The 24,965-nt window shown below is 45.4% G+C and overlaps 4 long non-coding RNA genes across 4 annotated transcripts; all 4 read right to left on the bottom strand.

Annotated features, from left to right (window-relative positions):
• Positions 1-7,534: 7,534 nt before the first annotated feature.
• LOC308128091 lies at positions 7,535-8,553 on the bottom strand. Its single transcript, XR_013936532.1, has 4 exons — positions 8,434-8,553; positions 8,161-8,331; positions 7,926-8,042; positions 7,535-7,700 (listed from the first exon to the last, which is right to left on the bottom strand). It is a non-coding gene; the product is annotated as an uncharacterized lncRNA (long non-coding RNA).
• Positions 8,554-9,365: 812 nt separating this feature from the next.
• LOC308128094 lies at positions 9,366-16,413 on the bottom strand. The gene is made up of 4 exons (XR_013936535.1): positions 16,214-16,413; positions 15,941-16,111; positions 15,706-15,822; positions 9,366-9,549 (listed from the first exon to the last, which is right to left on the bottom strand). It is a non-coding gene; the product is annotated as an uncharacterized lncRNA (long non-coding RNA).
• Positions 16,414-20,357: 3,944 nt separating this feature from the next.
• Positions 20,358-21,025, bottom strand: LOC308128097. The gene is made up of 3 exons (XR_013936537.1): positions 20,863-21,025; positions 20,593-20,763; positions 20,358-20,474 (listed from the first exon to the last, which is right to left on the bottom strand). It is a non-coding gene; the product is annotated as an uncharacterized lncRNA (long non-coding RNA).
• A 462-nt stretch (positions 21,026-21,487) lies between these two features.
• LOC308128090 lies at positions 21,488-22,546 on the bottom strand. The gene is made up of 4 exons (XR_013936531.1): positions 22,469-22,546; positions 22,196-22,366; positions 21,961-22,077; positions 21,488-21,735 (listed from the first exon to the last, which is right to left on the bottom strand). It is a non-coding gene; the product is annotated as an uncharacterized lncRNA (long non-coding RNA).
• Positions 22,547-24,965: the final 2,419 nt, after the last annotated feature.

The following is a 24,965-nucleotide window of genomic DNA, read 5'->3' on the forward strand; positions in this document are numbered from 1 at the left end:
CCCCCTGGGAGCTCTGTGTGGAGGAACCAGGGTTCAGAACCGAGCCTCGCAGAATTCTCTGTCTTTCTCTTGTCTTCATCCTCTCTCATTCTCCCCCTTTCATCACTAACCCGGATCTCCTCGCAGCCCTGCTCTCCTCTTATCTGAACGAGATCAGCTCTCACACACACACTGCATGTAACCTGCTGCAGAGCAGATCTGCCTTGATCACCAGAGTTCTAACTGCAGGTCCCGACCTCCACTTAGGACTCCGGTGCTCAGAACCGGGCCAACGGAACCGCCCGTTCGTTACGCCCTCGGTAGACTGCCTCGCTCCGAGACCACCCTCGCGCATGCACGCTCGATGGACGTCTTGTTTATGTGGTCGCTAAGCAACCGCCGCGTCCCCAGAAAGAGCGAATCAAACGCCTCTAGTGGTGGCGTGGGTCATCGCAATCCCTCTTGACGTCCACCTGGTGGACACATCAAGTCATTGCGCTCTCCCTCTGTGCGCCGCCGCACGCCCCTAGTGGTCGTCACGATCACCGCATTGACCCGCTGACGTCTGCCTCCACCTGGTGGACGTTCGAGGTCATTACACCCACTCACTCCAGACCACCCACACACACACACACACACACACACACACACACACACACACACACACACACACACACACACACACACACACACACACACACACACACACACACACACACTCTTTGTACATAGTGTTGCTGTTTAATAGATTAGATCTCCGTGTTCGATGTCGTTTGCTATTTGAATGAATTGATTTATGAGATGATTTCAGAATAATTTATGAATTAATACATTATATTAATAAACGCCTGTTAGCTGAATTGTATGATTCTTGGTGATTATTGTGTATTTATTGTGTATTTATTGTTGATAATTCACTGGTTTGTAACAGTCTGTGCTCGGATCTCACACCTTCCCTTTTATTTAAGATTGTTATATTTTACACAGAAATATTAACTAACTTAAATAAACGTTTTACAAACGAGACTGATATTTTGGTATTAGCTATTTACAGTTTATCTGGTGGTGCCCCGATTTATTATTAATACATAAATAACAAATTTATGCAAATTAATAATTTTTTGATAATTTATTCATTTTTTTCCCCTTTTTTTAAGTAATTACTCAATTACTTTAAGAGTTGTTAAGGAGTAAATGACCGTTTACTTCCATTAATAATTTTAATTCTTCATAAATTACTTCCATTGATTTATTACTTTCAGTAATCTATTACTTATAGTAATTTAATGCTAATAACCAACCATAAATCCCAACACTGTGCTATACAAATGACTGCACTCAGCCTGAGCCCCTTCTCTCCTTACCTAAAGTCTTTACTCTCCTTACCTAAAGTCTTTACTCTCCTTACCTAAAGTCTTTACTCTCCTTACCTAAAGTCTTTACTCTCCTTACCTATTACTCTCCTTACCTATAGTCTTTACTCTCCTAACTTAAAGTCTTTACTCTCCTTACCTATAGTCTTTACTCTCTTTACCTATAGTCTTTACTCTCCTTACCTAAAGTCTTTACTCTCCTTACCTATAGTCTTTACTCTCTTTACCTATAGTCTTTACTCTCCTTACCTAAAGTCTTTACTCTCCTTACCTATAGTCTTTACTCTCCTTACCTAAAGTCTTTACTCTCCTTACCTATAGTCTTTACTCTCCTTACCTATAGTCTTTACTCTCCTTACCTAAAGTCTTTACTCTCCTTACCTAAAGTCTTTACTCTCCAGCACCTATAGTCTTTACTCTCCTTACCTAAAGTCTTTACTCTCCAGCACCTATAGTCTTTACTCTCCTTACCTAAAGTCTTTACTCTCCTTACCTAAAGTCTTTACTCTCCTTACCTATAGTCTTTACTCTCCTTACCTAAAGTCTTTACTCTCCTTACCTAAAGTCTTTACTCTCCTTACCTATAGTCTTTACTCTCCTTACCTATAGTCTTTACTCTCTTTACCTATAGTCTTTACTCTCCTTACCTATAGTCTTTACTCTCTTTACCTATAGTCTTTACTCTCCTTACCTATAGTCTTTACTCTCCTTACCTATAGTCTTTACTCTCTTTACCTATAGTCTTTACTCTCCTTACCTAAAGTCTTTACTCTCTTTACCTAAAGTCTTTACTCTCCTTACCTAAAGTCTTTACTCTCCTTACCTAAAGTCTTTACTCTCCTTACCTATAGTCTTTACTCTCCTTACCTATAGTCTTTACTCTCTTTACCTATAGTCTTTACTCTCCTTACCTATAGTCTTTACTCTCCTTACCTATAGTCTTTACTCTCTTTACCTAAAGTCTTTACTCTCCTTACCTAAAGTCTTTACTCTCTTTACCTATAGTCTTTACTCTCTTTACCTATAGTCTTTACTCTCCTTACCTATAGTCTTTACTCTCCTTACCTATAGTCTTTACTCTCTTTACCTATAGTCTTTACTCTCCTTACCTATAGTCTTTACTCTCTTTACCTAAAGTCTTTACTCTCCTTACCTAAAGTCTTTACTCTCTTTACCTATAGTCTTTACTCTCCTTACCTAAAGTCTTTACTCTCCAGCACCTCCCTCTTAGCATTCTACAGCCTTGAACTTCCTCTGACCTACAAGTGCATCCTGATTATGATAACAAGCACCTGAAACACCTAAAAGGTAGAGGCTCCGCCCACACTGGAGGGACTGACTGCCCGTTCCCATCATTACTACCATTCACCCAGAGACGCTTCAAGAAGCTCTGCAGGCCCAGCCAGCCCTGGTTCCTGACTCCGGAAGGCCTCTCCGCATTCTGGTTCCTAAAGCACCTCCGTTCGGTTCTCCTCCTCTGCAACTTGGCCACTCAGAATGATTAATACATCCTGAGCCAGCGTTTCCTAAAGATCACGACTTTCTGTGTTCTAGCAGTGACGGTGAGGTCGATTGGAGGATCTGAAGAACCTCTGGTGACTGTGGCATGGAGGGAACGTCCCCGGCCGAGAACAGACCTTCCATTTCTACGGCTAACGTTCCGGCTAACGCGACAAATGGCTCTATTCTTTCCATGACAACTTCGAACTGTGACGAAACACCAGATGAGATTTGAATGAAGAGAAGCTCGGGAAACGTTTCGTCTCATTTATTTGTAGAGTCTGCAGATCATCAAGATTTAATCTCTTCAACAGAAACAATCAACAAAATCAGGAACACGTGGCAGGCGAGCGACGCCCCGTCAGTTTTAGAGTTTTAAGAAGAAGAGTTCCTTCAATACACTGTTAAAATATCAGAATAAAGGATAAAGAAATGTTCAACAAGACAGAATAAATAATTTTGTTCAAAGTGGACGAGGTTCCAGAGCCCTGCTGGTTCTAAAGGTTCTGATAGATGGTGAACGTCAGGAGTCCCAGCAGCACATGGACAAGACTGGACCCGATACAGCTGCAACCAGCTGTGGAAGATGGTTGAGGAACTGGAGTGGGTCGACCAACAACAAATCCACCAGAACCAGGTCCACCAGCAGTAGGTCCAGATTCACTGTTTTGGGCAGTAGTGGTTGTAGTTGGTGGGGCAGTAGTGGTTGTGGTTGGTGGGGCAGTAGTGGTTGTGGTTGGTGGGGCAGTAGTGGTTGTGGTTGGTGGGGCAGTAGGGGTTGTAGTTGGTGGGGCAGTAGTGGTTGTGGTTGGTGGGGCAGTAGTGGTTGTAGTTGGTGGGGCAGTAGTGGTTGTGGTTGGTGCAGTCGTGGTTGTGGTTGGTGGGGCAGTAGTGGTTGTAGTTGGTGGGGCAGTAGTGGTTGTGGTTGGGGCAGTAGTGGTTGTTCCATCATTACACAGTTGTCCTTGACAACAGGTTGGTCCACTGCTGATTGTACCAAAACTGTCCAGCAGTGGAAACATTCCCAGGTCTGGAGCAGCTTCACACACACTTTGAGATATACAACCAAACACTGGAGAATCACTGGAACTGCTCGCTGCTGTGGAAGAAGAAGAAAGGTTCCTGTAAACTGAAGTATCTGAGAGAACTGATTCCAAAAGTTGTACAATGATGTTCCCTTCATGTAGATCAGGTTGTCCAGATAAATTAAGATGTGAATTGGTCAAAACTACTTGAGTACTTGATGAATAGTACAAACATGAAGCAACCAAGTTATTCATTCAATCTCTCAGGTAAACCTTGAAGCCATAAATTTAAAACTCACCGGCTCCTTGAAAGCATCGATCCTCCACTCCAGCACATTGAAACTCAGTATCACATTCATCTCGACCAGGAAAACAAATGAAACACTCCAAACCACTGTTTGTCTGAGGAGGCAGTTCTGGAACATTAAAGAATAAAGAGTGTTACTAGAAGATGAGGGGACAATTGAAAGAGTCTTTTACCGGTGGTGCCCCGAGGCCATGTGATTCAACAGACTAAACTTTCTTGGTTCTCACCAGGAGGAGGTCCTCCATTACACCCATCAGAGTCACAACATGTGGCAGCTGCCAGAACACTTGAAGAGGCTGAATCCAGTGAAAAGATGTGATTTCCTGTGTTTGGACACACGGAGGACGTTGCACAGCCTCGGAAGATTGTCTCTGTTGGAGGTTGTCCAAGTGTAGTGTCTACAGAGTGGAGAATGAGGCAGTAGTAGTTGGTGAGAAGCTGCCAGAACGTTGCAGTACATGTATTTCATTGAGGAATTCTAGAGAAGAAGAAAAGTCTACCTTGAATGGTGGCTGATATACACATGGTCTCTGAGGAGCAGGTCACTGGGGCTGTTGATGAACAGTCGCCATTGGAGCAACTCAGACACCGAAGAGGTGGAGGTGGGGTAGTAGTGGTTGGTGTTGGTGGGGCAGTAGTGGTTGTAGTTGCGGCAGTAGTGGTTGTAGTTGGGGCAGTCGTGGTTGTTGTTGGTGGGGCAGTAGTGGTTGTAGTTGGGGCAGTAGTGGTTGTAGTTGGGGCAGTCGTGGTTGTGGTTGGTGGGGCAGTAGTGGTTGTAGTTGGTGGGGCAGTAGTGGTTGTGGTTGGGGCAGTAGTGGTTGTAGTTAGGGCAGTTGTGGTTGTAGTTGGTTGGGCAGTAGTTGTTGTGGTTGGAGCAGTAGTGGTTGTAGTTAGGGCAGTTGTGGTTGTGGTTGGGGCAGTAGTGGTTGTAGTTGCGGCAGTAGTGGTTGTAGTTGGGGCAGTAGTGGTTGTGGTTGGTGGGGCAGTAGTGGTTGTAGTTGCGGCAGTAGTGGTTGTAGTTGGGGCAGTCGTGGTTGTGGTTGGTGGGGCAGTAGTGGTTGTAGTTGGTGGGGCAGTAGTGGTTGTGGTTGGGGCAGTAGTGGTTGTAGTTAGGGCAGTTGTGGTTGTAGTTGGTTGGGCAGTAGTTGTTGTGGTTGGAGCAGTAGTGGTTGTAGTTAGGGCAGTTGTGGTTGTGGTTGGGGCAGTAGTGGTTGTAGTTGCGGCAGTAGTGGTTGTAGTTGGGGCAGTAGTGGTTGTGGTTGGTGGGGCAGTAGTGGTTGTAGTTGGTGCAGTCGTGGTTGTGGTTGGTGGGGCAGTAGTGGTTGTAGTTGGGGCAGTAGTGGTTGTAGTTGGGGCAGTCGTGGTTGTGGTTGGTGGGGCAGTAGTGGTTGTAGTTGGGGCAGTAGTGGTTGTAGTTGGGGCAGTAGTGGTTGTAGTTGGTGGGGCAGTAGTGGTTGTGGTTGGGGCAGTAGTGGTTGTGGTTGGTGCAGTCGTGGTTGTGGTTGGTGGGGCAGTAGTGGTTGTAGTTGGGGCAGTAGTGGTTGTTCCATCATTACACAGTTGTCCTTGACAACAGGTTGGTCCACTGGTGATTGTACCAAAACTGTCCAGCAGTGGAAACATTCGCAGGTCTGGAGCAGCTTCACACACACTTTGAGATATACAACCAAACACTGGAGAATCACTGGAACTGCTCGCTGCTGTGGAAGAAGAAGAAAGGTTCCTGTAAACTGAAGTATCTGAGAGAACTGATTCCAAAAGTTGTACAATGATGTTCCCTTCATGTAGATCAGGTTGTCCAGATAAATTAAGATGTGAATTGGTCAAAACTACTTGAGTACTTGATGAATAGTACAAACATGAAGCAACCAAGTTATTCATTCAATCTCTCAGGTAAACCTTGAAGCCATAAATTTAAAACTCACCGGCTCCTTGAAAGCATCGATCCTCCACTCCAGCACATTGAAACTCAGTATCACATTCATCTCGACCAGGAAAACAAATGAAACACTCCAAACCACTGTTTGTCTGAGGAGGCAGTTCTGGAACATTAAAGAATAAAGAGTGTTACTAGAAGATGAGGGGACAATTGAAAGAGTCTTTTACCGGTGGTGCCCCGAGGCCATGTGATTCAACAGACTAAACTTTCTTGGTTCTCACCAGGAGGAGGTCCTCCATTACACCCATCAGAGTCACAACATGTGGCAGCTGCCAGAACACTTGAAGAGGCTGAATCCAGTGAAAAGATGTGATTTCCTGTGTTTGGACACACGGAGGACGTTGCACAGCCTCGGAAGATTGTCTCTGTTGGAGGTTGTCCAAGTGTAGTGTCTACAGAGTGGAGAATGAGGCAGTAGTAGTTGGTGAGAAGCTGCCAGAACGTTGCAGTACATGTATTTCATTGAGGAATTCTAGAGAAGAAGAAAAGTCTACCTTGAATGGTGGCTGATATACACATGGTCTCTGAGGAGCAGGTCACAGGGGCTGTTGATGAACAGTCGCCATTGGAGCAACTCAGACACCGAAGAGGTGGAGGTGGGGTAGTAGTGGTTGGTGTTGGTGGGGCAGTAGTGGTTGTAGTTGGTGGGGCAGTAGTGGTTGTGGTTGGGGCAGTAGTGGTTGTAGTTAGGGCAGTTGTGGTTGTGGTTGGTGGGGCAGTAGTGGTTGTAGTTGGGGCAGTAGTGGTTGTAGTTGGGGCAGTCGTGGTTGTGGTTGGTGGGGCAGTAGTGGTTGTGGTTGGTGGGGCAGTAGTGGTTGTAGTTGGTGGGGCAGTAGTGGTTGTAGTTGGGGCAGTAGTGGTTGTAGTTGGTGCAGTCGTGGTTGTGGTTGGTGGGGCAGTAGTGGTTGTAGTTGGGGCAGTAGTGGTTGTAGTTGGTGCAGTCGTGGTTGTGGTTGGTGGGGCAGTAGTGGTTGTAGTTGGGGCAGTCGTGGTTGTGGTTGGTGGGGCAGTAGTGGTTGTAGTTGGTGGGGCAGTAGTGGTTGTGGTTGGGGCAGTAGTGGTTGTAGTTGGGGCAGTAGTGGTTGTAGTTGGGGCAGTTGTGGTAGTGGTTGGTGGGGGAGTAGTGGTTGTAGTTAGGGCAGTCGTGGTTGTGGTTGGTGGGGCAGTAGTGGTTGTAGTTGGTGGGGCAGTAGTGGTTGTGGTTGGGGCAGTAGTGGTTGTGGTTGGTGCAGTCGTGGTTGTGGTTGGTGGAGCAGTAGTGGTTGTAGTTGGGGCAGTAGTGGTTGTGGTTGGTGGGGCAGTAGTGGTTGTAGTTGGGGCAGTAGTGGTTGTGGTTGGTGGGGCAGTAGTGGTTGTAGTTGGTGCAGTCGTGGTTGTGGTTGGTGGGGCAGTAGTGGTTGTAGTTGGGGCAGTAGTGGTTGTTCCATCATTACACAGTTGTCCTTGACAACAGGTTGGTCCACTGCTGATTGTACCAAAACTGTCCAGCAGTGGAAACATTCCCAGGTCTGGAGCAGCTTCACACACACTTTGAGATATACAACCAAACACTGGAGAATCACTGGAACTGCTCGCTGCTGTGGAAGAAGAAGAAAGGTTCCTGTAAACTGAAGTATCTGAGAGAACTGATTCCAAAAGTTGTACAATGATGTTCCCTTCATGTAGATCAGGTTGTCCAGATAAATTAAGATGTGAATTGGTCAAAACTACTTGAGTACTTGATGAATAGTACAAACATGAAGCAACCAAGTTATTCATTCAATCTCTCAGGTAAACCTTGAAGCCATAAATTTAAAACTCACCGGCTCCTTGAAAGCATCGATCCTCCACTCCAGCACATTGAAACTCAGTATCACATTCATCTCGACCAGGAAAACAAATGAAACACTCCAAACCACTGTTTGTCTGAGGAGGCAGTTCTGGAACATTAAAGAATAAAGAGTGTTACTAGAAGATGAGGGGACAATTGAAAGAGTCTTTTACCGGTGGTGCCCCGAGGCCATGTGATTCAACAGACTAAACTTTCTTGGTTCTCACCAGGAGGAGGTCCTCCATTACACCCATCAGAGTCACAACATGTGGCAGCTGCCAGAACACTTGAAGAGGCTGAATCCAGTGAAAAGATGTGATTTCCTGTGTTTGGACACACGGAGGACGTTGCACAGCCTCGGAAGATTGTCTCTGTTGAAGGTTGTCCAAGTGTAGTGTCTACAGAGTGGAGAATGAGGCAGTAGTAGTTGGTGAGAAGCTGCCAGAACGTTGCAGTACATGTATTTCATTGAGGAATTCTAGAGAAGAAGAAAAGTCTACCTTGAATGGTGGCTGATATACACATGGTCTCTGAGGAGCAGGTCACTGGGGCTGTTGATGAACAGTCGCCATTGGAGCAACTCAGACACCGAAGAGGTGGAGGTGGGGTAGTAGTGGTTGGTGTTGGTGGGGCAGTAGTGGTTGTAGTTGGTGGGGCAGTAGTGGTTGTGGTTGGGGCAGTAGTGGTTGTAGTTAGGGCAGTAGTGGTTGTGGTTGGTGGGGCAGTAGTGGTTGTAGTTGGGGGAGTAGTGGTTGTAGTTGGGGCAGTTGTGGTTGTGGTTGGTGGGGCAGTAGTGGTTGTAGTTGGTGGGGCAGTAGTGGTTGTGGTTGGGGCAGTAGTGGTTGTAGTTAGGGCAGTTGTGGTTGTGGTTGGGGCAGTAGTGGTTGTAGTTGGGGCAGTAGTGGTTGTAGTTGGGGCAGTTGTGGTAGTGGTTGGTGGGGGAGTAGTGGTTGTAGTTAGGGCAGTTGTGGTTGTGGTTGGGGCAGTAGTGGTTGTAGTTGGGGCAGTAGTGGTTGTAGTTGGGGCAGTTGTGGTAGTGGTTGGTGGGGGAGTAGTGGTTGTAGTTGGGGCAGTAGTGGTTGTAGTTGGGGCAGTCGTGGTTGTGGTTGGTGGGGCAGTAGTGGTTGTAGTTGGTGGGGCAGTAGTGGTTGTAGTTGGGGCAGTAGTGGTTGTAGTTGGGGCAGTCGTGGTTGTGGTTGGTGGGGCAGTAGTGGTTGTGGTTGGGGCAGTAGTGGTTGTAGTTAGGGCAGTTGTGGTTGTGGTTGGGGCAGTAGTGGTTGTAGTTGGGGCAGTAGTGGTTGTAGTTGGTGGAGCAGTAGTGGTTGTAGTTGGGGCAGTAGTGGTTGGTGTTGGTGGGGCAGTAGTGGTTGTAGTTGGTGGAGCAGTAGTGGTTGTAGTTGGGGCAGTAGTGGTTGGTGTTGGTGGGGCAGTAGTGGTTGTGGTTGGGGCAGTAGTGGTTGTTCCATCATTACACAGTTGTCCTTGACAACAGGTTGGTCCACTGGTGATTGTACCAAAACTGTCCAGCAGTGGAAACATTCCCAGGTCTGGAGCAGCTTCACACACACTTTGAGATATACAACCAAACACTGGAGAATCACTGGAACTGCTCGCTGCTGTGGAAGAAGAAGAAAGGTTCCTGTAAACTGAAGTATCTGAGAGAACTGATTCCAAAAGTTGTACAATGATAATGCACTTTTGATGACTTTAGACTGAGAGGTGGATGGATTGGTCAGCCATATCATTTAAATCTCCAGCATAAGTCTAGAGGGGCAGCCATTCTAATGAACAAAAGCAGCCCCTTTGTGATGTCAAAGGCTGAAACAGATTCTTCAGGTCGCTCCAGAATCTTTGGAGGCAGGCTTTAGAACACTCCAGTAGGCCTTGCTAATGTTTTGACCCAGATTGGGACCATGACTCTTTTTTTACAAAGTTCTTTTCCTCCTTTCCAAACATGGACACACATCATCTCATTCTGGGCGGAGGTATGAGCGGTGCTACGTCACCTGCTTTAGGTCAAAGCTCATCTAGCGTTTCAATCAAATCCAAAACTGCTCATACAATTCAATCGTTCCTTGATATAAATGGAATAGCTGATGCTTGGCGCTTCTTGAACCCCAAATCTAAGTGTTATTCTTTTTTTCCACCTGTCCATGGTACATATTCATGTATTTATTAGTATTTTCTGGACAAAAGGCTTCTTCCATGGATAGTTAAATGTGAATATGAAGCAATAGTCGTATCTGACCATGCTCCTTTATTGATAACTTTCAGAGTGCCGACTTCTCATACTGCGTATCGTCCTTGGCACCTCAACTCAATTTTATTATCTGACGAAAACTTTAACTTCATATCATCAGAAATCACCTAATTTCTTAGTACAACAAAAACCCGGGGATGCTGCATCAACAGTCTGGGAGTGGATGAAGACATATCTTAGAGGACCAATGATCTCGTACAGTGTGAAACTCAGAGAGTCATTATTCAAGATTGGAAAAGTTGACCAATGATCATTTAGACCTGGATAGAATTTGTGCTGCTACTCCATCTAATGACTTATCGAAACAAAGATTTATTCTACAAACGAGATGAATAATGAATTTGTGGTGAGGCATAAAGATCATTGAGGAATCAACACCTGCTTTCACAAATTTTATTCCAAATGATATACGACAGAATCCCTGAAAGACTGATCTTTGCTCAGTTCATTTCTTAAAGAATTAAAGATCCCTAAGATTGATAATGAAGTTGCTACTGATCTGGAAAGACCATTTTCCACAGTAGAAGTGAGAAATGCTATAAACTCAATGCAAAACGGAACGTCTCCCGGCCCTGACAGATTTCCGAGCCAATTTTACAGACAGTTTTCCACCCAGCTTGCCCCTGCTCTGCCCCCTGTGTTTGAGGAATCCTTTACCAACTCCTCCCTCCCCCCAACAAGGCGCCAGGCGGTCATCTCGCTAATTCACAATCGATTCATTTGGACCTTTTTTCCCTGAAAGTTAACGCATGTAAATGTAAATATTTAGGAATTTGGATCACACATGATTTTATAGACATTATCAAAGCTAATTTCCCCCCATTATTGTGTCATTTAAATCAGGATCTGGAACGATGGAGTCTGCTGCCTTTATCATCAGGAGGTAGAATCAATGGAATTAAAATGAATGTGCTGCCTGAATTTCTCAGAGCATTACTCTGTTCTTGTCAAAAACGTTTTTTACTTCAATTGTTAAACTAATATCGGAGTTCATTTGGAATAGGAAAACACAGAGAATGCGTAAACATACCGTACAATGCCATTGTCGAAATGGGAGATTTTCCCTCCCTAACTTCCAATAGTACTAGTGGGCTGTGTTGGGATTTATGGTTGGATATTAGCATTAAATTATTGTAAGTAATGGATTACTGAAAGTAATAAATCACTGGAAGTAATTTCTGAAAAATTTAAATTATTAATGGAAGTAAACGGTCATTTACTCCTTACCAACTCTTAAAGTAATTGATTAAACACTTAAAGTTAATAAATTATCAAAAATAATTTATTAATAAAAAATTATTCATTAGCATAAATGTGTTATTTATCTATTAATAATAAAAAGGGGGGCACCACCAGATAAACTGGAAATAGCTAATACCATACTCTGACTACTCATGGTAGGAGTCTCTGCTCCGAGGACGCAGTGTCTCTGACTACTCATGGTAGGAGTCTCTGCTCTGAGGACGCAGTGTCTCTGACTACTCATGGTAGGAGTCTCTGCTCCGAGGACACAGTGTCTCTGACTACTCATGGTAGGAGTCTCTGCTCCGAGGACGCAGTGTCTCTGACTACTCATGGTAGGAGTCTCTGCTCTGAGGACGCAGTGTCTCTGACTACTCATGGTAGGAGTCTCTGCTCCGAGGACACAGTGTCTCTGACTACTCATGGTAGGAGTCTCTGCTCCGAGGACACAGTGTCTCTGACTACTCATGGTAGGAGTCTCTGCTCCGAGGACGCAGTGTCTCTGACTACTCATGGTAGGAGTCTCTGCTCCGAGGACACAGTGTCTCTGACTACTCATGGTAGGAGTCTCTGCTCCGAGGACACAGTGTCTCTGACTACTCATGGTAGGAGTCTCTGCTCCGAGGACGCAGTGTCTCTGACTACTCATGGTAGGAGTCTCTGCTCCGAGGACACAGTGTCTCTGACTACTCATGGTAGGAGTCTCTGCTCCGAGGACGCAGTGTCTCTGACTACTCATGGTAGGAGTCTCTGCTCCGACCACGCAGTGTCTCTGACTACTCATGGTAGGAGTCTCTGCTCCGAGGACGCAGTGTCTCTGACTACTCATGGTAGGAGTCACGCGGAAGCTGTGTTTTGAAAAGAGCCAAAATGTTGTTAATGCCCAGGTGATGGTTCCACCTTTGGCTTACAACCCTATAGGATGCTGCTGATGCACAGGTGAGATGAACCTGTGACTTACACACCGATAGTCAATGCTGATTGCTCTAACTGTAACCTCTCAAGTTAACAGGGGGTTTTAGCACCTGGGATGAGTAATAGCTGTGTTAGTGTACTTTTAACTTTACGCCAGAAAGAAAAGAAGATGCAGTAAAAAGGCTCTAACACTTCACAAACACAAGTGACTTTGTTTAGCAGTGCTGTAACGTGTTCTTCGAAAACTAAGTTCTGCCAGAAACCAAGTTATCGGTTGGACAACTCAAAAGACAATTCTGGATAAATTATGCAGACACTGTGACAATACTGTTTTTAAAACAGCCTCACACGGGGCACCATTATGTTGGGATTTATGGTTGGTTATTAGCATATAATTACTGAATGTAATAGATTACTGAAAGTAATAAATCACTGGAAGTAATTTATGAAAAATTGAAATTATTAATGGAAGTAAACAGTCATTTACTCCTTAACAACTCCTAAAGTAATTCAGTAATTACTTAAAAGTTAATAAATTATCAAAAATAATTTATTAATGAAAAATTCTTCATTTGAATAAATTTGTTATTTATGTATTAATAATAAATCGGGGCACCACCAGATAAACTGGAAATAGCTAATACCAAAATATCAGTCTCGTTTGTAAAAAGTTTAATTAAGTTAGTTAATATTTCTGGGTAAAATATAACAATCTTAAATAAAAAGGAAGGTGTGAGATCCGAGTACAGACTGTTACAAACCAGTGAATTATCAACAATAAATACACAATACTCACCAAGAATCGTACAGTTCAGCTAACAGGCGTTTAGTAACAAAATGTATTAATTCATAAATAATTCTGAAATCATCTCATAAATCTTTTTTTTTTTTTTCTTCTTTTTTTTCCTCCCTTGTCCTGATCGGCAGCTTGGGCCAACAATATGATGTGATCTAGAACCTTCGGAGTCAGAACAGTTTTTGGTCTTGAACAGGGAGAGACCTGGAGTCTCCTCCTGTTGCCTCCTCCGTCAGAAGTTGGTATGGCTGCTGGACACGACCGGGGGGGAACGCTCAAAGAGAGAGAGAAGAGGGGGGGGGGGGGGGGGGGGGGACGCACAAAGAGAGAGAGAAGAGGGGGGGGGGGACGCTCAAAGAGAGAGAGAAGAGAGGGGGAGGGGGGAACGCACAAAGAGAGAGAGAAGAGAAAAGAGAGAAGAGAAGTTGAGGGGGGAGGGGTGAAGGGGATAACATACAATATCCTTGTTGTGCTACATATATTATTTGCAGTTATCACACTGATCCAAATACTTTACAACTGTTATTGGATTAATTGGGTGGACGCTGGCTCACGTCACCAGAATCCCCAAAAGAAGGAAGAAGGAAAAGAGAAGAAGTCCAAACTGTGTCCTGCTCGTCCAGCGGGCTGACTTTGGTTCTGTCCCTTGGACCTACTTGGTCCTCTCTTTACCGTCCCGAGGCAGCAGAGACGTGTGTCCCTCTCGGTGGCTGGGATAAGAAGTGGGGGACAGTTGGTAGAAAAGGTGTTTCACCAAGTGGACTTTTGGACCCCTGTGGTGTCCGGGTCAGGTTCTACCATTATCATTGGTTGCCAACCTGGAGGGTTGGAGACTTCCTGAGGTCTTTGCCTTCTTCCCTGCTGTTTTATGTCCTGTTCATTGTCCCTGGTGTCTCTCCTCTGGAGGAGAACCTCTGGAATCTTAAAGCCTAACAGCTGCGAACATACTAAATATACTCCAGTGGGAAGGATCCCAACACTCTGATTCAACCCCTAAATGCTTCAACTGGAACATTTGTCCTTCATTCTATCTCTTTAGGTGCATTGCTTCATACAAAACTTCTATTACTTAAACCTATTTCTCATTATTCTTCAAATCCAATAATCAAACACTCCTTTAAGATATGGACACAATTTCAAAGATGTTTTTTATTAAAAGATATTTCCATCCATGTCCCTATAACAAAGAACCACCTCTTTCAACCATCAATCCTGGACAGAGCGTTCGATGTCTGGGTTAGAGGAGGAGCCACTACCATTGAAAATGGGTTTGTTAATGACCCTTTTGATCAATTGACATCAGAAGTCAATATTCCACGGTCACATTTCTTCAGATATTTTCAGATCCCTAATTCTGTATCGACATTTATCTCCTCTTTTCCATCCACACCAACCAGCTCTCTCCGAGACTCTATTTTCAAATTGAATCCATCTTCTAAAGGGTCTATTGGACTTATTTCTTCTTTAATTAACTCTCACGATTTGAAACCTTTGAGCAGGTTGAAGAGTTGTTGGGAGGAAGTGTTGGGGTTAGAACTTTCTGAGAGAGTCTGGGAAGAAGCCGTAGGAAATATAAACTCTTCTTCCATCTGTTTAAGACATGCCGCGTTCCAATTCAAGGTTATGCATGGCCTCCACTGCTCCAGAATCCAACTATCTAAAATGGTTCCTGGTATTGATCCCTTGTGTGATCGTTGCAGGCAAGCAGCAGGTACTCTTACACATGTTTAGGTCCTGCTCAAACTAGAATGAAGCTGATACTCTCAACATTTACAGATGTCTTAAAAATGTCATTAAAGCCCGCTCCTATAACAGCCATTTTTGGGGTCATACCACCTGAGTTCAGTCGTCGGGCAAAAACTATGGTTGCTTTCGGGTCGCAAATATTGATTTTGTGTATCTCATATACCTACTACCTACTGGAGGGGGGTGGGGGGGGGGGGGGGTCACTGTTCTGAATTGAAACATCAATGATGTTCATGTTTTTTGTTTGTATATAAACTTGGAAAAGAAACAATATAAAGACCTTGACAAAAAACAAAGTTGTACAATGATGTTCCCTTCATGTAGGCCAGGTTCCATCCATCCATCATCCATCCATCCATAATCCATCCATCCATCCATCCATCCATTTTCTTCCTCTTCTCCGTTTCTGGGTGGTGGGGGTGTCAGTCTGAGCACCGTCACCCAGATCACATTGCACCATTAAGAACCTTCCTGAAGGTGGAGAGCCCACAGGAAGGTGGAGAGCCCACAGGAAGGTGGATAGCCCACAGGAAGGTGGAGAGCCCACAGGAAGGTGGAGAGCCCACAGGAAGGTGGAGAGCCCACAGGAAGGTGGCGCCCGGCGTGGGACATGAACCCTCTACCTTGAGACTGAGAGTCTCATGCTCTACCAGCTGAGCTCGCCGGGGACTTGTAGGGCAGGTTGTCCAGATAAATTAAGATGTGAATTGGTCAAAACTACTTGAGTACTTGACAAATAGTACAAACATGAAGCAACCAAGTTATTCATTCAATCTCTCAGGTAAACCTTGAAGCCATAAATTTAAAACTCACCGGCTCCTTGAAAGCATCGATCCTCCACTCCAGCACATTGAAACTCAGTATCACATTCATCTCGACCAGGAAAACAAATGAAACACTCCAAACCACTGTTTGTCTGAGGAGGCAGTTCTGGAACATTAAAGAATAAAGAGTGTTACTAGAAGATGAGGGGACAATTGAAAGAGTCTTTTACCGGTGGTGCCCCGAGGCCATGTGATTCAACAGACTAAACTTTCTTGGTTCTCACCAGGAGGAGGTCCTCCATTACACCCATCAGAGTCACAACATGTGGCAGCTGCCAGAACACTTGAAGAGGCTGAATCCAGTGAAAAGATGTGATTTCCTGTGTTTGGACACACGGAGGACGTTGCACAGCCTCGGAAGATTGTCTCTGTTGAAGGTTGTCCAAGTGTAGTGTCTACAGAGTGGAGAATGAGGCAGTAGTAGTTGGTGAGAAGCTGCCAGAACGTTGCAGTACATGTATTTCATTGAGGAATTCTAGAGAAGAAGAAAAGTCTACCTTGAATGGTGGCTGATATACACATGGTCTCTGAGGAGCAGGTCACTGGGGCTGTTGATGAACAGTCGCCATTGGAGCAACTCAGACACCGAAGAGGTGGAGGTGGGGTAGTAGTGGTTGGTGTTGGTGGGGCAGTAGTGGTTGTAGTTGGTGGGGCAGTAGTGGTTGTGGTTGGGGCAGTAGTGGTTGTAGTTAGGGCAGTTGTGGTTGTGGTTGGTGGGGCAGTAGTGGTTGTAGTTGGGGCAGTAGTGGTTGTAGTTGGGGCAGTCGTGGTTGTGGTTGGTGGGGCAGTAGTGGTTGTGGTTGGTGGGGCAGTAGTGGTTGTAGTTGGTGGGGCAGTAGTGGTTGTAGTTGGGGCAGTAGTGGTTGTAGTTGGTGCAGTCGTGGTTGTGGTTGGTGGGGCAGTAGTGGTTGTAGTTGGGGCAGTAGTGGTTGTAGTTGGTGCAGTCGTGGTTGTGGTTGGTGGGGCAGTAGTGGTTGTAGTTGGGGCAGTCGTGGTTGTGGTTGGTGGGGCAGTAGTGGTTGTAGTTGGTGGGGCAGTAGTGGTTGTGGTTGGGGCAGTAGTGGTTGTAGTTGGGGCAGTAGTGGTTGTAGTTGGGGCAGTTGTGGTAGTGGTTGGTGGGGGAGTAGTGGTTGTAGTTAGGGCAGTCGTGGTTGTGGTTGGTGGGGCAGTAGTGGTTGTAGTTGGTGGGGCAGTAGTGGTTGTGGTTGGGGCAGTAGTGGTTGTGGTTGGTGCAGTCGTGGTTGTGGTTGGTGGGGCAGTAGTGGTTGTAGTTGGGGCAGTAGTGGTTGTGGTTGGTGGGGCAGTAGTGGTTGTAGTTGGGGCAGTAGTGGTTGTGGTTGGTGGGGCAGTAGTGGTTGTAGTTGGTGCAGTCGTGGTTGTGGTTGGTGGGGCAGTAGTGGTTGTTCCATCATTACACAGTTGTCCTTGACAACAGGTTGGTCCACTGGTGATTGTACCAAAACTGTCCAGCAGTGGAAACATTCCCAGGTCTGGAGCAGCTTCACACACACTTTGAGATATACAACCAAACACTGGAGAATCACTGGAACTGCTCGCTGCTGTGGAAGAAGAAGAAAGGTTCCTGTAAACTGAAGTATCTGAGAGAACTGATTCCAAAAGTTGTACAATGATAATGCACTTTTGATGACTTTAGACTGAGAGGTGGATGGATTGGTCAGCCATATCATTTAAATCTCCAGCATAAGTCTAGAGGGGCAGCCATTCTAATGAACAAAAGCAGCCCCTTTGTGATGTCAAAGGCTGAAACAGATTCTTCAGGTCGCTCCAGAATCTTTGGAGGCAGGCTTTAGAACACTCCAGTAGGCCTTGCTAATGTTTTGACCCAGATTGGGACCATGACTCTTTTTTTACAAAGTTCTTTTCCTCCTTTCCAAACATGGACACACATCATCTCATTCTGGGCGGAGGTATGAGCGGTGCTACGTCACCTGCTTTAGGTCAAAGCTCATCTAGCGTTTCAATCAAATCCAAAACTGCTCATACAATTCAATCGTTCCTTGATATAAATGGAATAGCTGATGCTTGGCGCTTCTTGAACCCCAAATCTAAGTGTTATTCTTTTTTTCCACCTGTCCATGGTACATATTCCTGTATTTATTAGTATTTTCTGGACAAAAGGCTTCTTCCATGGATAGTTAAATGTGAATATGAAGAAGTCAGAACAGTTTTTGGTCTTGAACAGGGAGAGACCTGGAGTCTCCTCCTGTTGCCTCCTCCGTCAGAAGTTGGTATGACTGCTGGACACGACCGGGGGGGAACGCTCAAAGAGAGAGAGAAGAGAGGGGGAGGGGGGGGGGGGGGGGGAACGCACAAAGAGAGAGAGAAGAGAGGGGGAGGGGGAACGCTCAAAGAGAGAGAGAAGAGAGGGGGAGGGGGGAACGCTCAAAGAGAGAGAGAAGAGAGGGGGAGGGGGGAACGCTCAAAGAGAGAGAGAAGAGAAAAGAGAGAAGAGAAGTTGAGGGGGGAGGGGTGAAGGGGATAACATACAATATCCTTGTTGTGCTACATATATTATTTGCAGTTATCACACTGATCCAAATACTTTACAACTGTTATTGGATTAATTGGGTGGACGCTGGCTCACGTCACCAGAATCCCCAAAAGAAGGAAGAAGGAAAAGAGAAGAAGTCCAAACTGTGTCCTGCTCGTCCAGCGGGCTGACTTTGGTTCTGTCCCTTGGACCTACTTGGTCCTCTCTTTACCGTCCCGAGGCAGCAGAGACGTGTGTCCCTCTCGGTGGCTGGGATAAGAAGTGGGGGACAGTTGGTAGAAAAGGTGTTTCACCAAGTGGACTTTTGGACCCCTGTGGTGTCCGGGTCAGGTTCTACCATTATCATTGGTTGCCAACCTGGAGGGTTGGAGACTTCCTGAGGTCTTTGCCTTCTTCCCTGCTGTTTTATGTCCTGTTCATTGTCCCTGGTGTCTCTCCTCTGGAGGAGAACCTCTGGAATCTTAAAGCCTAACAGCTGCGAACATACTAAATATACTCCAGTGGGAAGGATCCCAACACTCTGATTCAACCCCTAAATGCTTCAACTGGAACATTTGTCCTTCATTCTATCTCTTTAGGTGCATTGCTTCATACAAAACTTCTATTACTTAAACCTATTTCTCATTATTCTTCAAATCCAATAATCAAACACTCCTTTAAGATATGGACACAATTTCAAAGATTTTTTTTATTAAAAGATATTTCCATCCATGTCCCTATAACAAAGAACCACCTCTTTCAACCATCAATCCTGGACAGAGCGTTCGATGTCTGGGTTAGAGGAGGAGCCACTACCATTGAAAATGGGTTTGTTAATGACCCTTTTGATCAATTGACATCAGAAGTCAATATTCCACGGTCACATTTCTTCAGATATTTTCAGATCCCTAATTCTGTATCGACATTTATCTCCTCTTTTCCATCCACACCAACCAGCTCTCTCCGAGACTCTATTTTCAAATTGAATCCATCTTCTAAAGGGTCTATTGGACTTATTTCTTCTTTAATTAACTCTCACGATTTGAAACCTTTGAGCAGGTTGAAGAGTTGTTGGGAGGAAGTGTTGGGGTTAGAACTTTCTGAGAGAGTCTGGGAAGAAGCCGTAGGAAATATAAACTCTTCTTCCATCTGTTTAAGACATGCCGCGGTCCAATTCAAGGTTATGCATGGCCTCCACTGCTCCAGAATCCAACTATCTAAAATGGTTCCTGGTATTGATCCCTTGTGTGATCGTTGCAGGCAAGCAGCAGGTACTCTTACACATGTTTAGGTCCTGCTCAAACTAGAATGAAGCTGATACTCTCAACATTTACAGATGTCTTAAAAATGTCATTAAAGCCCGCTCCTATAACAGCCATTTTTGGGGTCATACCACCTGAGTTCAGTCGTCGGGCAAAAACTATGGTTGCTTTCGGGTCGCAAATATTGATTTTGTGTATCTCATATACCTACTACCTACTGGAGGGGGGGGGGGGGGGGTCACTGTTCTGAATTGAAACATCATTGATGTTCATGTTTTTTGTTTGTATATAAACTTGGAAAAGAAACAATATAAAGACCTTGACAAAAAACAAAGTTGTACAATGATGTTCCCTTCATGTAGGCCAGGTTCCATCCATCCATAATCCATCCATCCATCCATCCATCCATCCATCCATCCATCCATCCATCCATCCATCCATCATCCATCCATTCATCCATCCATCCATCCATCCATCCATTTTCTTCCTCTTCTCCGTTTCTGGGTGGTGGGGGTGTCAGTCTGAGCACCGTCACCCAGATCACATTGCACCATTAAGAACCTTCCTGAAGGTGGAGAGCCCACAGGAAGGTGGAGAGCCCACAGGAAGGTGGAGAGCCCACAGGAAGGTGGAGAGCCCACAGGAAGGTGGAGAGCCCACAGGAAGGTGGCGCCCGGCGTGGGACATGAACCCTCTACCTTGAGACTGAGAGTCTGACGCTCTACCAGCTGAGCTCGCCGAGGACTTGTAGGGCAGGTTGTCCAGATAAATTAAGATGTGAATTGGTCAAAACTACTTGAGTACTTGATGAATAGTACAAACATGAAGCAACCAAGTTATTCATTCAATCTCTCAGGTAAACCTTGAAGCCATAAATTTAAAACTCACCGGCTCCTTGAAAGCATCGATCCTCCACTCCAGCACATTGAAACTCAGTATCACATTCATCTCGACCAGGAAAACAAATGAAACACTCCAAACCACTGTTTGTCTGAGGAGGCAGTTCTGGAACATTAAAGAATAAAGAGTGTTACTAGAAGATGAGGGGACAATTGAAAGAGTCTTTTACCGGTGGTGCCCCGAGGCCATGTGATTCAACAGACTAAACTTTCTTGGTTCTCACCAGGAGGAGGTCCTCCATTACACCCATCAGAGTCACAACATGTGGCAGCTGCCAGAACACTTGAAGAGGCTGAATCCAGTGAAAAGATGTGATTTCCTGTGTTTGGACACACGGAGGACGTTGCACAGCCTCGGAAGATTGTCTCTGTTGAAGGTTGTCCAAGTGTAGTGTCTACAGAGTGGAGAATGAGGCAGTAGTAGTTGGTGAGAAGCTGCCAGAACGTTGCAGTACATGTATTTCATTGAGGAATTCTAGAGAAGAAAAGTCTACCTTGAATGGTGGCTGATATACACATGGTCTCTGAGGAGCAGGTCACTGGGGCTGTTGATGAACAGTCGCCATTGGAGCAACTCAGACACCGAAGAGGTGGAGGTGGGGTAGTAGTGGTTGGTGTTGGTGGGGCAGTAGTGGTTGTTGTTGGGGCAGTAGTGGTTGTAGTTGGGGCAGTCGTGGTTGTGGTTGGTGGGGCAGTAGTGGTTGTAGTTGGGGCAGTAGTGGTTGTGGTTGGTGGGGCAGTAGTGGTTGTAGTTTGTGCAGTCGTGGTTGTGGTTGGTGGGGCAGTAGTGGTTGTAGTTGGGGCAGTTGTGGTTGTGGTTGGTGGGGCAGTAGTGGTTGTAGTTGGTGGGGCAGTAGTGGTTGTGGTTGGGGCAGTAGTGGTTGTAGTTAGGGCAGTACTGGTTGTGGTTGGGGCAGTAGTGGTTGTAGTTGGGGCAGTAGTGGTTGTAGTTGGGGCAGTTGTGGTAGTGGTTGGTGGGGGAGTAGTGGTTGTAGTTAGGGCAGTTGTGGTTGTGGTTGGGGCAGTAGTGGTTGTAGTTGGGGCAGTAGTGGTTGTAGTTGGGGCAGTTGTGGTAGTGGTTGGTGGGGGAGTAGTGGTTGTAGTTAGGGCAGTAGTGGTTGTAGTTGGGGCAGTCGTGGTTGTAGTTGGTGGAGCAGTAGTGGTTGTAGTTGGGGCAGTAGTGGTTGTAGTTGGTGGGGCAGTAGTGGTTGTTCCATCATTACACAGTTGTCCTTGACAACAGGTTGGTCCACTGGTGATTGTACCAAAACTGTCCAGCAGTGGAAACATTCCCAGGTCTGGAGCAGCTTCACACACACTTTGAGATATACAACCAAACACTGGAGAATCACTGGAACTGCTCGCTGCTGTGGAAGAAGAAGAAAGGTTCCTGTAAACTGAAGTATCTGAGAGAACTGATTCCAAAAGTTGTACAATGATGTTCCCTTCATGTAGATCAGGTTGTCCAGATAAATTAAGATGTGAATTGGTCAAAACTACTTGAGTACTTGATGAATAGTACAAACATGAAGCAACCAAGTTATTCATTCAATCTCTCAGGTAAACCTTGAAGCCATAAATTTAAAACTCACCGGCTCCTTGAAAGCATCGATCCTCCACTCCAGCACATTGAAACTCAGTATCACATTCATCTCGACCAGGAAAACAAATGAAACACTCCAAACCACTGTTTGTCTGAGGAGGCAGTTCTGGAACATTAAAGAATAAAGAGTGTTACTAGAAGATGAGGGGACAATTGAAAGAGTCTTTTACCGGTGGTGCCCCGAGGCCATGTGATTCAACAGACTAAACTTTCTTGGTTCTCACCAGGAGGAGGTCCTCCATTACACCCATCAGAGTCACAACATGTGGCAGCTGCCAGAACACTTGAAGAGGCTGAATCCAGTGAAAAGATGTGATTTCCTGTGTTTGGACACACGGAGGACGTTGCACAGCCTCGGAAGATTGTCTCTGTTGGAGGTTGTCCAAGTGTAGTGTCTACAGAGTGGAGAATGAGGCAGTAGTAGTTGGTGAGAAGCTGCCAGAACGTTGCAGTACATGTATTTCATTGAGGAATTCTAGAGAAGAAGAAAAGTCTACCTTGAATGGTGGCTGATATACACATGGTCTCTGAGGAGCAGGTCACAGGGGCTGTTGATGAACAGTCGCCATTGGAGCAACTCAGACACCGAAGAGGTGGAGGTGGGGTAGTAGTGGTTGGTGTTGGTGGGGCAGTAGTGGTTGGTGTTGGTGGGGCAGTAGTGGTTGTGGTTGGGGCAGTAGTGGTTGTAGTTAGGGCAGTTGTGGTTGTGGTTGGGGCAGTAGTGGTTGTAGTTTGTGCAGTCGTGGTTGTGGTTGGTGGGGCAGTAGTGGTTGTAGTTGGGGCAGTAGTGGTTGTAGTTGGGGCAGTTGTGGTTGTGGTTGGTGGGGCAGTAGTGGTTGTAGTTGGTGGGGCAGTAGTGGTTGTGGTTGGGGCAGTAGTGGTTGTAGTTGGGGCAGTTGTGGTAGTGGTTGGTGGGGGAGTAGTGGTTGTAGTTAGGGCAGTTGTGGTTGTGGTTGGGGCAGTAGTGGTTGTAGTTGGGGCAGTAGTGGTTGTAGTTGGGGCAGTTGTGGTAGTGGTTGGTGGGGGAGTAGTGGTTGTAGTTAGGGCAGTAGTGGTTGTAGTTGGTGGAGCAGTAGTGGTTGTAGTTGGTGCAGTCGTGGTTGTGGTTGGTGGGGCAGTAGTGGTTGTAGTTGGGGCAGTAGTGGTTGTGGTTGGTGGGGCAGTAGTGGTTGTAGTTGGTGCAGTCGTGGTTGTGGTTGGTGGGGCAGTAGTGGTTGTTCCATCATTACACAGTTGTCCTTGACAACAGGTTGGTCCACCAGTGATTGTACCAAAACTGTCCAGCAGTGGAAACATTCCCAGGTCTGGAGCAGCTTCACACACACTTTGAGATATACAACCAAACACTGGAGAATCACTGGAACTGCTCGCTGCTGTGGAAGAAGAAGAAAGGTTCCTGTAAACTGAAGTATCTGAGAGAACTGATTCCAAAAGTTGTACAATGATAATGCACTTTTGATGACTTTAGACTGAGAGGTGGATGGATTGGTCAGCCATATCATTTAAATCTCCAGCATAAGTCTAGAGGGGCAGCCATTCTAATGAACAAAAGCAGCCCCTTTGTGATGTCAAAGGCTGAAACAGATTCTTCAGGTCGCTCCAGAATCTTTGGAGGCAGGCTTTAGAACACTCCAGTAGGCCTTGCTAATGTTTTGACCCAGATTGGGACCATGACTCTTTTTTTACAAAGTTCTTTTCCTCCTTTCCAAACATGGACACACATCATCTCATTCTGGGCGGAGGTATGAGCGGTGCTACGTCACCTGCTTTAGGTCAAAGCTCATCTAGCGTTTCAATCAAATCCAAAACTGCTCATACAATTCAATCGTTCCTTGATATAAATGGAATAGCTGATGCTTGGCGCTTCTTGAACCCCAAATCTAAGTGTTATTCTTTTTTTCCACCTGTCCATGGTACATATTCATGTATTTATTAGTATTTTCTGGACAAAAGGCTTCTTCCATGGATAGTTAAATGTGAATATGAAGCAATAGTCGTATCTGACCATGCTCCTTTATTGATAACTTTCAGAGTGCCGACTTCTCATACTGCGTATCGTCCTTGGCACCTCAACTCAATTTTATTATCTGACGAAAACTTTAACTTCATATCATCAGAAATCACCTAATTTCTTAGTACAACAAAAACCCGGGGATGCTGCATCAACAGTCTGGGAGTGGATGAAGACATATCTTAGAGGACCAATGATCTCGTACAGTGTGAAACTCAGAGAGTCATTATTCAAGATTGGAAAAGTTGACCAATGATCATTTAGACCTGGATAGAATTTGTGCTGCTACTCCATCTAATGACTTATCGAAACAAAGATTTATTCTACAAACGAGATGAATAATGAATTTGTGGTGAGGCATAAAGATCATTGAGGAATCAACACCTGCTTTCACAAATTTTATTCCAAATGATATACGACAGAATCCCTGAAAGACTGATCTTTGCTCAGTTCATTTCTTAAAGAATTAAAGATCCCTAAGATTGATAATGAAGTTGCTACTGATCTGGAAAGACCATTTTCCACAGTAGAAGTGAGAAATGCTATAAACTCAATGCAAAACGGAACGTCTCCCGGCCCTGACAGATTTCCGAGCCAATTTTACAGACAGTTTTCCACCCAGCTTGCCCCTGCTCTGCCCCCTGTGTTTGAGGAATCCTTTACCAACTCCTCCCTCCCCCCAACAAGGCGCCAGGCGGTCATCTCGCTAATTCACAATCGATTCATTTGGACCTTTTTTCCCTGAAAGTTAACGCATGTAAATGTAAATATTTAGGAATTTGGATCACACATGATTTTATAGACATTATCAAAGCTAATTTCCCCCCATTATTGTGTCATTTAAATCAGGATCTGGAACGATGGAGTCTGCTGCCTTTATCATCAGGAGGTAGAATCAATGGAATTAAAATGAATGTGCTGCCTGAATTTCTCAGAGCATTACTCTGTTCTTGTCAAAAACGTTTTTTACTTCAATTGTTAAA

This window comes from Lipophrys pholis, assembly GCF_963383615.2.
Source record: "Lipophrys pholis genome assembly, contig: SCAFFOLD_97, whole genome shotgun sequence".
NCBI lineage: Eukaryota > Metazoa > Chordata > Actinopteri > Blenniiformes > Blenniidae > Lipophrys > Lipophrys pholis.